Source organism: Anastrepha ludens, chromosome 3 (assembly GCF_028408465.1).
Source record: "Anastrepha ludens isolate Willacy chromosome 3, idAnaLude1.1, whole genome shotgun sequence".
Taxonomy (NCBI): Eukaryota; Metazoa; Arthropoda; class Insecta; order Diptera; family Tephritidae; genus Anastrepha; species Anastrepha ludens.
The window spans coordinates 68,237,292-68,255,143 of NC_071499.1; the positions used below are offsets into that span (position 1 = coordinate 68,237,292).

A 17,852-nucleotide genomic window follows, 5' to 3' on the forward strand; every position below is an offset into this window, starting at 1 on the left:
TTAATAGATTCGCTTTGACAGTGAGTTCTACCTATGTTACTGTTCCATGATAGTGATTTCTATGTTACTGGAACGGTCCGGATTTATATACGACCAAGGACTGCCACTCAGTAGAATCCCTTAAATATATAATGAATAAATAAATGGCGCGTACACTTCTGTTAGATGTTTGGCCGAGCTGTTATTCCAATTTGTTCGTCTGTTCGACAAATGGCTGCTGTAGCCGGACGGTTGGTGCGCGACTACCATTCGGCAGTGCGTATGTTCGAATCTCCGTGCATGAAACCGCAATTGACAGAAAAAGTTTTTCTAATATTCGTTGCCCGTCGGCAAGTAATGGCAAACCTCCGAATTTATTTCTGCCATGAGAAAGCTCCTCCTCAAACGAATATGTTGTCACAACAACAACAACCATATCTTAGATCCAGTGGATTGTGATCATGAGCTTGATAAACAATTTCAATCCAAAATAACCACAATATTTTTATCCAAATATTTCATCCATATACATTTTTGATAATAATTAGTAACACTAACCAACAGAATTTATAAATTCGCCGTAGCCGAATGGGTTGGTGCGTGACTACCATTCGGAATTCAGAGAAAACAGAGGTTCGAATCTCGGTGAAACACCAAAATTGAAAAAGTTTTCTCTAATAGCGGTTGCTCCTCGGCAGGCAATGGCAAACCTCCGAGAATATTTCTGCCATGAAAAAGTTCCTTATAAAAAATATCTGCTGTTCGGAATAGGCTTAAAATTGTAGGTCCTTTCATTTGTCGAACAACATCAAGACGCACGTCACAAATAAGAGGAGGAGATTGGTCAAACACCCAAAATGGGTATATGCGCCAATTATATATATCTATATATGTATATATGGTATGCACAATTTTCAATTTGATTTCTTCGTGGTGATAGAAAACTTTCATGTTGCATATGATCTTGTTAGGGAGTGCTAAGCGTAGTTAATGTTGGTACTAACTTTTATTAAATAATTATCGGTGAAGGGGTTAATAATGTGTTCAAAAATGATTTAAGCAAGTAAATGGCAACTCTTCCTATTGATAAGAGCCAAGAAAGTGGTGAACGACACCGATGCTCTCCGGAAAAATTACACTAAAGAGCGATAAAATTAGTTTTGTCAGTGTTCAATGGCATGGTGTTCAGTCAGTGCTAAAATGAATGGAGCTAAAAATGCATTGTTTCGTACGGAGCTCCTCGAGTGATTATTGTTTATAAATAAACATCTAGTTTCATAATTCGCATTTTAGGGAAGATTCAACGACTATTATTTAGTGTTTTGTTGGTGCAGCATTGCAACCATTGAATGTGTTATAAATTGCTGTGTAAGTTTAAGTTATTTATTAAAGCAACTAAAAATATGAGCAACAAAGTCAGTAGATTAATTAGTGATAAGCACATTTATATAGTTTTCAATTGCGTACTTATGTTTATTAGATCAAAGTGGAGTAGTGTCTTGACATTTTTACATGCGTACAAATATGCGTACATATTTATGTAAATATCTGAATGTATGCGGGCGGTTCTATTCAAAGCAGTTGGACAAGAATTTGACATATGCGAATGCATACATCCCTACACACTTTTTATAATAAGAAAATTTGCATGCGTGTGTTTTTGGTTGTTGGGTTTTAAAGCATTCCAAACAAATATTGATTAATGTTTGTAACTTTATTCTGGTAGATTGCACATCATTCAAGGTACGTTCATAACTTTTATTGAATGGCCAAGTAATACTGCAATAGAAATTAACTTACTGTGTTCTTACCACTAAAAAGTCGAACTAACTTTCTTAGTTGTTAACCGGAAAGTATGGCTTCGTACATATTAACAAGAATTGTTGTTCCAGTACTCTAATACGTAAGAGCTAATCGTATTTACTCGTGTTAAGATTTTATTGTTTTGGTGTGATAATCATAATTCGTCTCCGCTTTTGTGGTTGTTAGTTTTGTTGAAAGTGTGGACGGCGATCGTTAATTTTATTACTCATTTTGCATTTAAGATGCAGTGTACAGTGGCGACTCTTGAATTAAGTAAGACGAACTCAGATTTAAAAATAACGTTAATGAATAATTTTAAGGCCCAAATGTCAGAAGTCGAAAATACATTTGGGCCTGGATATTCAGGGTATATACAGAGAGAGGTAAACTCGCTGTGCAGAGGTAAACTCACAGCGAAATTATTTACTGTAATGCCATTTCCATCGCAGCCTGTTTTGTTTGTGTTTCGTCGGACCCAAAGAGATACGCTAGCTTCTTTTTCAGCCGACAATTCATATTGCATTCGCCGGTAGTAATTCGCCCCTTAGATACTTTCACCAGCGATAAAGTTCAGATAGCCGCCAGGAAGCAAAGGCCCTGGCCCAAAGGGAGTGATGTATCTCACCAAGGTCTTCAATCTGTCCATGACCATTCTTATAATTCATGGTCATTTCCGGCTTTCCACCGTGTTTTGTTACCACAATAACAACAACAACTGTAATGCACTTAAAGCTCTATCATCAGTTGAGGTAACATCCTCATAAGTCCCAGTGCCTCGAGATAGATTAATATCCCAATGACGCATATTCCTATAGATCTGAGCCACAAAAAGATGTAAACGAAAACAGGGAAGGTGATAAAATAGATAGAGAGGCTGCGACAGAGAGGAATCAAGTTGTTCTTTTTCGGCCAAGTCGATGGCTTCGACCTGCACAGTGTATCGTTCCCACGACAGTCGGTTCTACGTAACCGGAACGACCCGGATTTATATTCGGCCGAGGACTCAACAGCATTCCTTGTATATGCACGGGAATGTTTATGCTGCTACAACAACAATCCGCACAGTGTATATATGCATGTATGTATGTATGGCAAACTAAAAAAATAGTGGCGTGTTTATAATTTTGCAACGGGGTGTATATGAGAAAATATCGCTGCCAACACCCAAAAAACTGATCCGGATCGTTCCAGTAGGAATCGATTGAGATACTGGATAACCTAAGAAAACACGCGATTTGTTTATAAAATAATAAATTTGTTTATAAATAATAGTACCTTGCAGTTTTTTTAAACCACTTCATATTTATGTATTTATATACATAAATTTGCCACATCGAACTAAAAAACTGATACCAATTGACCTCACGTTATGAGTGACTTTTTCATTGTAGGGTAGCATCTGCTTACACACAATTTTATCTAATTCGTTTAGTGACGGCCACGAACCATTAAAATCAAATAAATTTTGCTTCTCAGGATAATTAGAACTTGCAAGAGATTAAAGATTTTTTAGCCACTTTTAAGAAATGAATTATAAAAAAATTTACGAACCAATTAGGCAGCAATCTTTTTATATAACTCTATAGCATTTTTTCGTTAATACCTGAGACGGCCAACCGTCCGTATTATGCGGGACCATACCTAAAAGCTGCTATAATCCCGCTGTAAAATAATTTTTAAAATTGTCTCGCAAAAACCCAATACGTCCCGCATATCGCGCATTCTAAACGCGTTTATTGAAGCAAGTTGGAACTTACGTGCGAAGCGTTCGTTGTCTATTCAATATTTATTCTTTTTATATCTCTCAGTGATTGCGAGTGAGAGGAAGCTATTTTTATGAGTTGCAAGTGCTCAAATATCCCTTTCCGGGGCTTAATATTGCTTGAATATTTTCCACAGTAATGCTTTTGTCTTTGCTTTAGCTTTGAAAAGAAAATAGCGAGGTCAATAGCACATACGTACATACATTACTCTGCAGCACGATCAGGAGGCTGTTGCTTTGACTTTCAACAAAATGCATATGACAAGGCTGCAGCACTCTTCGGTTGTTCCAGCTGGCATTTTGAAAAGGAAAAATAGCAACACGTAGCAAGTAGTAAGATATGCTGCACGGCAAATAACAGCAAGAGGTTTTTTAATAATAAATCAGATGAATATTCCGATTATTTACAGAGCCAATATATGTATAGTAAATTATAAATTTGGATGCATGTAATATTTTATATCTTAGCTCCTACACTCTAATTTGACTACGACAAACGCAAAAATATTTTAACATTCTAAAAATGTATGCATTTATTTAAAAAATGAAAACATACTTCGATTTTTTAATTTTCGACAGAACACTATAAAAATCTCGTGCGCCTCAGGGTGTTTAATTTTGTTTAGAATACGTCAGTTGAACGCAATGTTACATTCTTGCTTCGGCTGACGGTCTTCCCACCGCTATAAACGCAGCTGACCATCATTATTATATTTTCATATGTGTCCAAAATTATGTAAAAAAAATTTCAATCGGCATAAAGTAGTTTTACTTTTTAATATATTTTACAAGTTCGCCTGTTCAGCTGACGTATTTTCCCCCCTCTACGGCGCAGCTGACTTTTTTTTTGTATTCTACTAAATGTCAACAAAACACAAAAAAAATTTCAGTCGGTATTAAATGAGTTGTTAAACATTTTTTTCAAAACGTTTCGCAGCATTCCACGCACGTACCCATCGCTACTGGACCAGGTGACGGTTGGTTTCGTCATCCATTGGATGGCGTCTGCCTTCAGTATTAAAATCAGTCGGCATGAAATGATGAGGTCAAAATGACCCCTGGCTCTCGGACTATAAGACCTTCAGAAACATTAAGCTCCCTCGCAAGGGCTCTCATTGATTTTGAGGGGTCCTCGTCAACGATCGCTTGCACTTGTTGAATAATCGGGTGTCAGAGCGTTCCTTGTGTTTTTCGCGTTTTGCAAAAAATTCTGCATCGCCGCCTAATGCTTCCAATTCACTGCGGACCTTATGAACGAATGAACGGGCGCACTTAAGAAAATTAGAGATTTCTAAATCGGTTTGGCGATAATTGCATTTCTCCTAATTGCTTGAGCTAAGTTTTAGTTCTGAAAAAGAGCAAAGAGAAAAAATAGAGATTTCGGGAAGTCATAGCCACCTATATCATCTTAGGATCACAGTCCTTGGTGAACCATAATTTCATTCAAAACCTTTCGCCACCCGTCTCCATCTAAGGCTACTTCAACGTCTTCGAGCCACCTCTTTCTGGGGCGTCTTTGTTTAGGCCTCCAAAAGGGCTCAATTCAACTGCCTTTCGAGTTGTTTTCTCTTTGAGCATTCTAAGCCATTCCAAGCCATCTTATCCTCTAAGATTTTATAAATCTTTCACAGTTTCATTTTTTGCTTAAAGTTCTAGCTCATGATTATATCTTATTCGATAGCCACCTATATGCATGTACTCAAATACTGTATGCACTAGGCCGGGTCGATTTGTGGGGAGGAAAAAATCGCTCATTGCCCTGTAAAAACATATTCTAGGGATCAAAATAAGAAACTTTGCCGAAGGAACCATACCTCTAAAACGAATTCTGTTGTCCCCCAATTTGGGTCGAACTATTTGTTTTAGTTTCTTTTCTCATGTAAAGCCCAAAAATGGTGATATTTTGAAATGATTGTATGGGGAACCCCCCAGGGGAGTTCCAGGGGGTATACCACTGGCATGGGTGGATCGGCCGTCCAAAGTTAGTGGGGGTCGGTCATACATTTGGACTCGATTGGAGCACTCTAAATGGGTCAAAGTGGGATTTTTCGTTCGACCCAAATTGGGGGACATCAGAAGGTTTTAGAGGTATGGTTCCTTCGGCAAAGTTTCTTATTTTGATCCCTAGAATACAATTTTCACAGATCAATGAGGGATTTTTAAATCGACCCGCCCTAGTATGCACCCTGTATGTGTTCTTTTACAGACTCGAAACGTTATCCCAAGAGTATTTGTTTGGTTCGTGTCATAGTTTATTTAGTAAATGAAATTAAGTTTATTTTGTATATTTTTATTCTATATTTGCTTCCAACTAGAAAGATATCTCAGAAAGTTAGTGCATGGCTTGAAATGGCAACGCTATCTGTTATAAATTTCAAGGACTTATTAAACATCATCGTTCATTAAGACTCCCTTTTAACAAGTTACAACAACAACAGCGTGGGTAGTACACAGCGGTTATAAAAGGGAGACAGTCAGGGACGGTACCTATAACTCTTCTATTTTGTACAATTGCATTTAATTTGAAAATATATACAGTGATGGACAAAAGTCTACATACACCCCCTATTTTTTCATTTTGTATGTAGGCTTTTGTCTTTTTATTTCAAAGAAAGGAGTTTTTTTTCAGATTATTGTGATTAAAACAAGGTCTTAAATGAAACTGTAAAATAAAGAAAAATTTTGGACTTTCTAACCAATGGAATGTGGGGTGTATGTAGACTTCTATCCATCACTGTACATATGCATTGGAATTTGAAATTTGAATTGGAAAGAGGGTAGATAGTCAAGGAGGGAAGGAGAAAAGTATCAGAGAAAGAGATAGGAAAGAATAGAGACTGAGACAGAGGTGGTAAGTCCTGTGAGAAATTTCCAGATTCTTTGGTAAATCTGTAAATATCCTCCAGTTTTAAAGAACGAATATTTGTCGTTCTCACGACATCAGAGTACACTGTCTGAGATGCCCAACCTTTCCATGTGCTTCGCCCACAGAAAGTGGTCCGTCATCAGTCCAACCAGCCGTCTGCACTCCCCTCTGCTTAATGACAGAAGGGTTTGCGACAGTCGATCGGACATGACAAATAACATCAGTTTAGTCCATTCAGCCTCTCTCAGCCTGCCAAGCTCGCTTGTGGGTGGTAGTTACCCATTTGCTAACCGTGGCTGTAATGGCCGCAGAAGGGAGGGCCAAAACGGGCTCTGGGCCAAAGAAGTTGGCCTCATCTTAGCTAAGGAGTCAGAGGTCTCGTTACCCGCGATACCCACGTGTCCCGGAACCCATGCTAGCATCAGGCTATTATGTCTACCGACAGCCTGGATTTACAGGACTTGACTACCCCTGATGTGGTTGGGGGGCTGTCTAAGGTCGTAAGCGTAGCTTGGCTGTAGCTGCAGACACATTTAGATCTGACAGGACACTCACAGAGAAAGTGCTCAGTATTATCCTCCTCCTCCGCAAGACAGGCACATTGGGTCCTCAATGATCATATGTTGACCCAATGAGTTCTATCCTGTGATAATACCAACCATAAACCGAACGTCTTTCCTTCCAAGTTTTAGTAGAAAGATTGACAGTTTTCTGTTCGGACTAGTCACAAAACACTGCAATTTTACAACGTTCTAGATCGGACCATCGCTCTTTATGTAAATTGCATACATAATCGCTGATCCAAGTCATGATTCCTGCGGAACTGTTTCCGATTATTGGCTCTGGTCCTTGTGGGGGAACCGCTGATCCACGGTTGGCTAAATCATCGGCAATTTCCGGAGAGTCCTGGAACCCATATAAGTACAAGCCTGTTCTGTCTTGCGACAGAATTAAGCTTCTTCTTACATTCTTGAACAATCTTTGAGGTTTGCTTCGCGTTCTCCAGGGTCTTCAGTGCAGCCTGACTGTCACCAATCTGTTTCCCGCTCTATCTCCACTCGATTATCCATTCGGCTACTTTCAGGATGGCAAAAATTTCCGTTTGGAAAACAGTTGCCATTTTCCCCATAACATAGTGATACTTAATACTACGTTTAAGTACTATCCGGTTCCAGACTCTTGGACCCATCGGTAAAGAAAATATTCGTCAAACCTCTCTGAATGCATTCTGGATTGCTCCATTGTCTGAGCAATCTGACATCAAATTTCCTTCCAAATGAAACTATGGGTATCAGGTCGTCTTTGTGTGCCAAAAACATATGCATCAGTTTAAACGTTTTTTAGAATCTTGATGAAATTGCGTACACTTAAAATTCCATATAAATCAAAGTCAATCTAGTCAAAAAGCTCATGAAGGGATCGAGTGACACACAATGGGCTAATAGACCCTGGATATGAGTGATTTTGCATGAGCCATACTCGTATAGTACTTTTTTTAATTTTTAAAGGCAAATATGAGTACAGAACCATCAGCTTCAGGTATTTTAAGTGTGTACATATGTACATAATTGGTTTTAGAAATATTATTATTATTATTTTTAGTCGATTTTTGTTTCAAAGGCGTATTTATAAAAAGATACTTACATTTTTTGTGGTGTGAGTGCCGTTGATAATTTTTCATTTCTTATCGTCTTTGAACATTAAACTAATATTCTATAAATAATAAAAGTGCCATTTTTCGGAAAAATTCGGGTTTATCTGTTGATGATAAAGTAAAATACGATTTGCTACGCTTAGTTTTTTGTTTAATTAAAAAAGTGTTTTTCCCGATAAAAATGATATTTTTTCTCATAAAGCATTTAACATAAACCTTTTTTCTCACGATAATGCCATATTTTTCTAACAAAAATAATTTAATTGCCTTTGTAACATCGTCTAGAATAAGTTGTATAATGAAATAGACATGAAAAATATATTTTTCAGCTTTAAAAACGGTAATAATTTAATTTTGTTAGTGAAAAACCATACAAAATAGCAAAAATTGTACGACTTAAATAAAAATGAATTCCTTGACTCCGAAGTGAGATACCACAAGTATCCAAAGAATTGCAGAAAAAAAATTAATTAATCGAATTTTACTACATGCGGTTTGCGGTATGCAATGTGTTTTAAAAATCATAACTTTAAATATGTATGTATGTATGGTACGTATAAAAAACCCTATCTATAGGCTAAAAATTCTTTTGGGATATTGTTTTTGACGTGTAAATTTAAAAAAAATTCTTGCACTGCGCTATTATTAATAATAAAAAATATTTATAAGCGTAACAACTAAAGCTTCACTTTATTGATAATATTATGAATTTTTGGTATTTATTTATTTATGGTAATACCATAAAAACCTAAATAAAATTAAAATTTGCGACTATACCATTTTCGGATTTGTTTTTGTTTCTTACTTTGTGTTATTCAAATTAATAAAAATATTTCAAACTAAATGTACGTACAAATGAATTCATCTAATTACAATACAGTTTCAGAATCGATTATCACACTTTGCTATGCCAAGTTATTCCAATAAATACTGCCTCTCATTAAAATATATCCATTATAGTCGAGCGATTATTATAGAACATTTTCATATTTTTCGTTGGTACTCGTGAATGAAAGTTTTCGAATAACTTAAAATTTTTAATATCGGTATTTGCGTGCAGATACACGTATTTAGGTATAATATAATTTGCTACATATAAGTGCAAAATAATGTATAAATATGTACATATACATGCTTGTGTATGTATCAGTAAAGATTTCAATGAACTCGCTAATGAATAACTACTTGGATTCGTTTATTTGCTTCTCAACTACAATTCCATCTAAAGAAATATGGAGAAGGAAATAAGTAATAAAACGAAAAAATCGCACATTTCATAGATTGTTGTATGGTCTACACAGTCGAAGTCACAGTCACAGCAGTAATCTTCATACATTACTTTCAACGATTTTATGTAATTTACGAATACTACAAAAATAAACAATTCCATAATTTTTATCTAAAGCATGCAAACAGAAACTTCGACTTCGGCATCGACAACGGCAACGTTTCGTCAGCACCGCCGTATGTTAAATAAAACCCTCTTTGGCAAAAAATGTATTCAAACTCAAAATCCACTCATTTAGAATAATTATTGCTCTTTTTTTATCCGGTAAAATCAGCTGCCGCAATCGAATGGGTTGTGCATGACTATCATTCGGTAGGACCAGGGTTTGAGACCCACTGTTGGCGCATAACACCAAGTGATAAAAAAGTTTTTCCTAATAGCTGTCGTCCCGTGTCAGGTTCTGGCAAACGTCTGAATGTATTCTTGCCATGAAAAAGCTCATCATAAAAAACCATTTGCTGTTCGGAGTCGGCTTAAAACTGTAGGTCCCTCCATTTGTGCAGCAACATCAAGACACACACAACAAGTTTGAGGAGGAGCTCGCCAAATACCTAACAAGGGACGTGCCAATTACATATGCATTACATTATTTATAAATTATAAATAAAACTAGTTTTTAAAAATACTCTTTTCCAAAAATTCATCTCAAATGAGAATCTTTAAAAATGTTATCAATGGAATCAAAATAATTAAAAGCATGTTTATGAGGGCTAGACAGGGAACGCTGGAGATAGCTTCATCGCAAAACGAGAGGATTGGGGTTCTCTTCAAAACCTGTGGTCTACTCCTGGAAAGATGGGCCTTGCGTCCACTCAGCAAGCACTGAAACAGCAAGAATCCTTCTGGCCACAGGAAGGTCGAGGACGCTTGAGGGCACTTCTAAGGCTAACAAAGCCGTAGCTCTCGAATTTGGTGAGTATCCTTACCGTACATAGTACGTTAGGTGACCATGCGGTGAGACTTGAGGTTGCTTCAAGTCCTTTCTGCAGAAGTTGTCTGAAGGATGAGATGGAATCGTCTCTGCACCTTCTTCTGAGCTGTCTTGTTTTCGTCGGGCAAAGATTTAGACATCTGACCTCTCACTTTTTTGAAACACCTGCGGATATTGCGAGTTTGAATGTCATACACCTGGTGAAATTCCTCAGTAGCATGAAGCGGTTAATACGAACGTAGTTAGTCATTGTTGGTCGCCATCCTTTAAACCAAGCCCCTTTTTCCTTTTTCAACCTGTTTGGTTATTTTTCTTCTGTTTGCCCTGTGTGGTATCATAACCGACGAATTTTGATTATTTGTCCAAGAGGACCCTTATGGGTAAACATTTATCCTATTATGTCTTGTTGCTTATTATAGCTTAAAGCTGTACCACATTTTTCATATACTGTTTGTGATCCTCTGCTGAAGTCTGGAAATATTGGACTGAAATTTTACACTTCTTGATTTGAGTACTCGCTAAAAGGCGTTCTTATATATTATTTAATATATATTATATTGTATGCTACCTAGAATTTAACAAAAATAAATGACTAATAAAAAACTAAGTTTTACATAAACACTTAAAAGTGCTAATTTTTATATACATACATACACATATTTTATTATTTCTTCAATTTAATATGCGCTTTTAATATACAACTTAAAATCGATAAACATTTTTATCTAGCTTAGAGAGATTTTACTCTAAACATATTTGGTAACACTACACCCTTATCAAAATCATTTTGTTGAACCAAAATTGTTGAAGCAGGTTATTTTTTTATTATTCAACAAATCGAAGAAAATACTAGTAGACTAGGATCGATTTCAGAAGCTTGTTAGAACAACAACAAGAGTTGAAACACAGTGGCGAGTTGATAACCTCTTTCTTTGAAGTCGATTAAAAACAGGCTCAGAAGAAAATACACACGAAAAACGCACGCATACGCACACCAATGCATCGTTGTGAAAAAGAAGATTATATGGAAAAATGAGTATGAACGAACATGAAACGAAACGAAATTTGAAATGAAAATATTTGTATTTCATAAAATGTTTTTGTTGTCGTTATTCCTTTTTGCTTCATTACATTGGAGTGCCAGCTATTTAAAAGTGGGAATAACTAGTGAGCAAATAGTGAAGAATGCAGTCCAGCCAAGGGAACAAAGACCAGCTTAAGACTATGTTAGAAGTCGTTGGTGAGGAGAAGATCTAGTCGAAAGCCGGGATAGGCAGATAGACAGCCAATAAGCGAACAAGTACTTTTGAGAAAATTCCTTGGCTCGTTGTTGTTCACTCTTCCGCTCGTATGCTCGGCCATCCGTTAGACGCCTTTGTATGTAGCGCTGGAATAAGTTGCAGATATCCAAGCAAAGGCAATATTGTTTTTGGCCCGACAATGTTACCTGCAATAACTTGTATTGAATTGGTTTGAGTGGATTTAATTTGGTGCGGTGTGGCTCGTTTACATTCGTTTCGGTTCGGCGTTTATTATTTCGCTTATTTGGTTGTTTCAAGCCATGAAACCGCTTGGGATAACTAGTAACTCTGGTTAAATTTATTACTGCATCTTCAACACTTTATTGCATGTATCAATTTCCCTAGGTCACGGCAGAGATGCCAATGGTACGGTAATCTGTGCTGAATTTTGTTGCGTTTGTTGCACTTAATAAATGCAACTGAAGAAAGAATATAACCATTTTGCACTTTCCTAAAGTAATATTTTGAGGGAGCCTGACAATAGTAGTGCACTAATGTTTTATAAGTTTGATCAATTAACGGTTGTTTGTAGCAACTTAATACGAAATACTTGGAATAAATTAATTTTCTAATGAACAAACTTAAGGGGTTATACGCAGTTATGACTTTCAAAAAAATCGATTTTTTTTATTGCATTTTTGTAATGTACATATATTCAAAAGTATACGCACGAAATTTTATTTATTTTTTTTTTTTGTCGTTTATTTGCAATCTATTTTTAAAATAATAAGCAAATTATCTAACTATTAACAATTTGACTTATATTATTGAGCTCCATTGAGGTCAATAATGATATATATGTATACTACGATTAATGTACACTTATATTCAGACTTATGTGTTAGATTTTAATACATTTTAATATTAGATTTATCTATCAGGTTCTGAATGGAATGTCTAATACATGATGTCTTTTAAGTCTATTAATTTCATTAGTTTCATCAAGTAATGCAATTGCTAGCGGGTTATCGTGATAACTTAATCTCTGTAAATATTTTGTGGTAATTTTTTTAATTTCATCTTTTATAAAGGGAATTTTTAGATCAGTATGTATGGCTTTATTTGTGACGAACCAGGGTGCACTTGTGATAAGCCTTAAAGTTTTTGACTGATATCTTTGCAGAATTTCTATGTTAGAATTGCAAGCAGTTCCCCACAGTTGTACTGCGTAGGTCCATACTGGCTTTAGTATAGCCTTATATATTAATATTTTGTTATTTAGATTAAGTGTTGATTTTGGTCCTAGTAGCCAGTAAAGTTTGTTTGTTTTTATCTTTAACTGGGTTTTTTTTGCTTGAATATGGCATTTCCAGGTTAGCCGTTTGTCCAAATGTATGCCAAGGTATTTGACCGTATCATGTTTGGGAATTATATTACCATTTAGATAGAGTGAAGGGCATTCTTTCCGTCTCAATGAAAACAAAACATGCACAGATTTGTTTGTGTTAACTTTTAATTTCCATCGGTCCAGCCACGTCTGTATCTCGTTTAGTTCTATCTGAACTAGATTGGTTGCATCAATTGGGGACGGACTTGAAGCTAGTATAGCGGTGTCATCAGCGTATGTAGCCATTAGGACATTTTCGGTTTCGGGTATGTCAGATGTAAAAATCGTATAAAGTATAGGACCGAGTACGCTACCCTGTGGTACTCCAGCTTTTATGTATCTAATATCAGTTATTTCTTCATTTACCTTAACGTAAAATGATCTTTCGGTGAGGTAAGACTTTAGTGTTAGATAAAATGGTGCAGAAGTATTTTTTTTTAATTTATATAACAGGCCTTGATGCCATACTTTGTCGAATGCCTTTTGTACATCCAAAAATACGGCTGAACAATATTCCCTTCGTTCAAAGGAGTCGGTTATGAAATTAACAACACGGTGACATTGTTCAGGTGTACCATGGTATCGGCGAAAACCAAATTGATGTTCGGGTATGACCTTATTTTCTTTCAGTATTGGGAATACTCTGCGCAAAAATAGTCTTTCGAATATTTTGGAGAATATTGTCAATAAGCTGATTGGTCTGTAAGAGGATATTTGATTTTCAGGTTTTGCCGGTTTAAGGACCATAACTATTTCGGCGCACTTCCACTGTGTAGGAAAATAGTTTAATCTTAATATTGAGTTATATAACAGAGTTAAGAACATAACTCCTTTTTTCGGCAAACACTTGGCTACTTTGGCGTCAATTTTATCATATCCAGGAGATTTGTTGTTACACAGGTTTTTAATTTCAGAGCGAATTTCATTCGGTGTAATATGTTTGATCGGTAGAGATAGTTGACATGGGGTATCGAGAAATGCTAACACATCATCATCGTTGTTGCTTTGGTTTATAAACGGAGAAAACATTGCCTCTAAATATCTAGCATATGCATAAGCCTTACTCTTGTCTGTCCTACACCAAACGTTGCCACAATCTTTTATAGGCGCGTTTCTCTTTTTGGGATGTTTGAGATATTTTGTAGCATTCCAAATCTTATGATCATCAACATTTCTATCGTTTAGGCTGTGTATATAGTCTGATACTGATTTATTTCTAAATTCGTTTAGTTTTTCTTTGACTTCAGTTGTTGCTTTATTTAGAGCAGTTTTGTCTCTTGGATTCCTAGTAGTTTGCCATTTTTTTCGAAGGCGTCTCTTATGCTTAATTAATGCTCTTATCTCTCCACATACATGTATACGGCTACGATATTTGATCTCATTACCTTTTTGGGGAGTAGAAAAAAAGGCCGCTTCATGGATTTTATTTGTGAAATATTCGACTGCATTATCTAGCTCAATTGCTGTTTTAATTGAAATATTAAGTTCCAAATTTTGGGTTAGCCAATCTTGAAAAATTTTTATTTGACTCTTACTAGTTAATGTTTTGTATTTCTGTTGCCGTAGGCTAGTTAGAGTGTCGTAACTGATAATGACTGGAGAGTGATCTGAGCTGAGTTCTTCAGAACTGACAACTTCCAGTAATTGGGCTGGGATACCATTGTATACAGCAAAATCTAATAAATCCGGAATTTTCGACGGCCAGTAGGTAGGCTCCCCCGTCGACGAAATTTGAAGTAGATCTAAGCAATACTTTCGGAGTTATACCTAAATATGTAGAGATGCCTCGGCACGTTTTAAGGTAGGTATTGAAACTTTAATCGTGTTTTTTTCAAAACGGCATTTTTCAAGTCGGTGTACACGATATCTCGAAAACGGCTTGTTTGATCGGTCAACCGTTTTAACTCAATCTTTAAAGATACATTTTCTAGTAATTAATCGTTCCTTTTGTAAATCTGATACTTATTTTCCATTTTATAATCAATTTACGGCCAAATTTTAACGTAAAAATCGAAATCATTTCTTTTAAAAGCTGCCATTTTGTGAAAATTCAATATTTTGATTAGCCGAACGATTAATTACTAGATAATCTAATATATTAACAAAATTTGTTTGGTTTTTTGATTTCAGATAATCCAATCCTGAGTTACGATGTACACCGTAAATCGTCTTTTTTTAAAGGAGGTTCCAGAAATCGCCTGCAGCGCGCTCTATAATCAACATTTTCATAAATAAAAAATTTTGTTACGTTCTTGAAGGATGCTTTTATAACCGCCAAAAATTTTCAAATTAAAATATTCTGAAGTTTCTTCAGGATAAATCCTTGACAACCCGTCTTTTATTTGCTTCATAACTGCGTATAACTCCTTCAGAGTCTATAATTTTTTGTCTGATAGGGTGGCTCTTGGATAGTTGGAGAGAAATATTCTGCGAAATATTTAGTAAGTAAAATAAAGTGTTTTCCAATAAGATGTGTTATTTTGATAAAAGATCAATGGTTTCGTTGCTTGTGTGGCATGTATCGCCGTCTTGTTGAAAATAAATGTTGTCCCGATCAATACCATCCAATTCCGGCCATAAAAAACGTTAATCATCTCTCGATAGCGCAATCCATTCACCGTAACTGTTGCTCCAGCTTCATTTTCGAAAAAGTAAGGTCCGTTGACTCTGCCGGACCATAAATCGCTCCAAACGGTCACACGTTGAGGATAGAGAGGCTTTTTAACAATAACTCTTGGATTTTCTGAGCCCCAGATCCGATAAATTTGCTTGTTGGCGAAGCCACCGAGGTGGAAATGGGCCTCATCACTCAAGATGATTTTTTGATGGAATTCCGGTTCATTTTCATGCATTTCAACGAGCCAATCAGCAAAGACATGACGTTGTTGATGATCGGCCGGCTTGAGTTCTAGTGTTAACTGGACTTTATAAGCCTTAAGACCCAAATCTTAATGCAAATACGGTGTAATGACGTTTGAGGAATGTCTAATTCCAAAGAACGACCAGGAATGGACAAACCTGGGTTTTCTTCAACACTTTCGGCTGCAACAGCAATATTTCCGGCTGTTCTTGAGCGACGTGCACGGGTTTTAATCTTCACAACACTAAGTCTTGTCCCAACAGCTCGAATTTTTTCACCAATTTCTGTATTGCGGTCCGACAAGGTGCTTCACGATGACCCAAAAATGTTCGAGTTTTACGAACCGTCTCTGCCAAATTTCAATGCGTGGTTTAAGCGTGTATCGTTCCATTTTTATTAATGGCGTAGTTCCTACTTGTCAAATATCAAAAAATGACAGCTTCAAAAGAACATCTACCGAAATAGCGGGCTATTCAAAATAACACCTCTTATTGGAAAACGCTTTATAAAATATTCTTTAAAAAAATCATCAGTATTAATTAAATGATGCTTGGTATTGCCACTCTATTGAAATGTAGCAAGAATTGAATTTGTTTGCAAGATTCTAGAGGGCCAGTTACTAAATATTTACTAATGTATTGGCGGTAAAATTATATACAGAGTGTGTACGGCATCTGAGGACAACTTGAGAGTAAAACTAATTAGCTTTGATTTCGAACAAAATTTGATGAACGTTCCTCGTCTTTTTTTGCAACAGATGCTTCCAATTCACGGCAAACCTTATGAACGAATGAACGGCGTTTCCAGGACAGTCGGGTCTTCGTAACCGGAACGACCGGACTTATATCCGGCTAAGGACTGTCACTTCAGCAGCATTCCCCGTATATATATATATATGGGGAGTGTTTATGCTGTTACAACAACAACAACGAATGAACGGAGGCACTTAAGAAAATTAGAGATTTCTAAATAGGTGTGACGATAACTGCATGTTTCTTCATTTCTTGGGCTAAGTTGTAGTACTCCATGTCTTATACGATTAATGGTTTCAGGAAGTTATAACCTGAAGGAAGTTATAGGAAAAAATTTATAGAAATTGTAGAAAAATTATTGACTAAACATGTCTCAAAAAGATTAAAATGTTTTAGTTTTTTTACAATGAATTTCTTAATATGTTGCTTTCATTTCGTATGTGTACGGATACTTTTTCTACCAAGTGTATATATGTATGTATATACGTGTACATTTATGTATGAGGTTGATTAGGAGTGGAAACATATTCTTTGATTTACTGTTTGGTGGATGTGTGCACGGTCTTCCAAGAGGTCGTACTAGGTGCTACCTATTCTTTGGGACACTTAATAGTGTCTCTCGACTGCGGTCCTACACTGGAACAAGAAACATCTGCTTGCTCCCCCTTTCCACACTACCAAACACCCATTGCTCTCGTACATTCTTGCGATTGTATTTTTGGCCAGCCCATTTTTGCTTCATCTACCACCACAAGCCCTTCGCCGCCTAAACGAGTACCGCAATGCATAAGGACTTACCTTATAAATGAGATCCAGTCGCTAGACGTTTAGGAGGCTATGCGTATATCCTTCTGGGCCATTGCAGTTTTAGGATAGTTGGTTGTAGCAAATAGTACGACAAAGCGGCTAGTGTGCTAACCATTTAAGAGGGAGCCCGAAAAAAGGTGTTTGTTCGGCAACTATGCTTGAAACTACAGTGGATTGTTTTCTTCCCCATTCTTTGTACTCGTTTCTGGTATTTTCGTTGTCTTTGGTCAACAACTGACCAGATTAAAATACCTAGGTGATAGGCCAGTAGAGGGCAGATTCGATTTCTTTGCGAATAGGAAGTTTGTGTTGTGTTTCATCAATACAACGTCATGCCGCACGTGTTTTTAACGACGAGTCAGAAGCTCTAAGAGCTCGCATGGGAGGTTTTATCATATCTGGCGTATAGTTCTATAGTCCATGCCTGGGACCAAGCGTTGATCACCTTTTGAAACATTTGCAAAACTCTTGTGTTGGTGGAAAAATGGCCAATTGAGCTGGTCAAGTTTGTTTTTTAGGACT

At 36.5% G+C, this 17,852-nt stretch overlaps 1 protein-coding gene across 1 annotated transcript in view; it reads left to right on the forward strand.

Annotated features, from left to right (window-relative positions):
* Nucleotides 1-1,120: 1,120 nt before the first annotated feature.
* Nucleotides 1,121-17,852, forward strand: part of LOC128858171 (uncharacterized) — a 70,843-nt gene continuing 54,111 nt past the window's right edge. The window contains exon 1 of the mRNA XM_054094215.1: nt 1,121-1,347. The gene's annotated coding sequence lies outside the window, so the exon portion shown is untranslated. The remainder of the gene's footprint in view (nt 1,348-17,852) is intronic.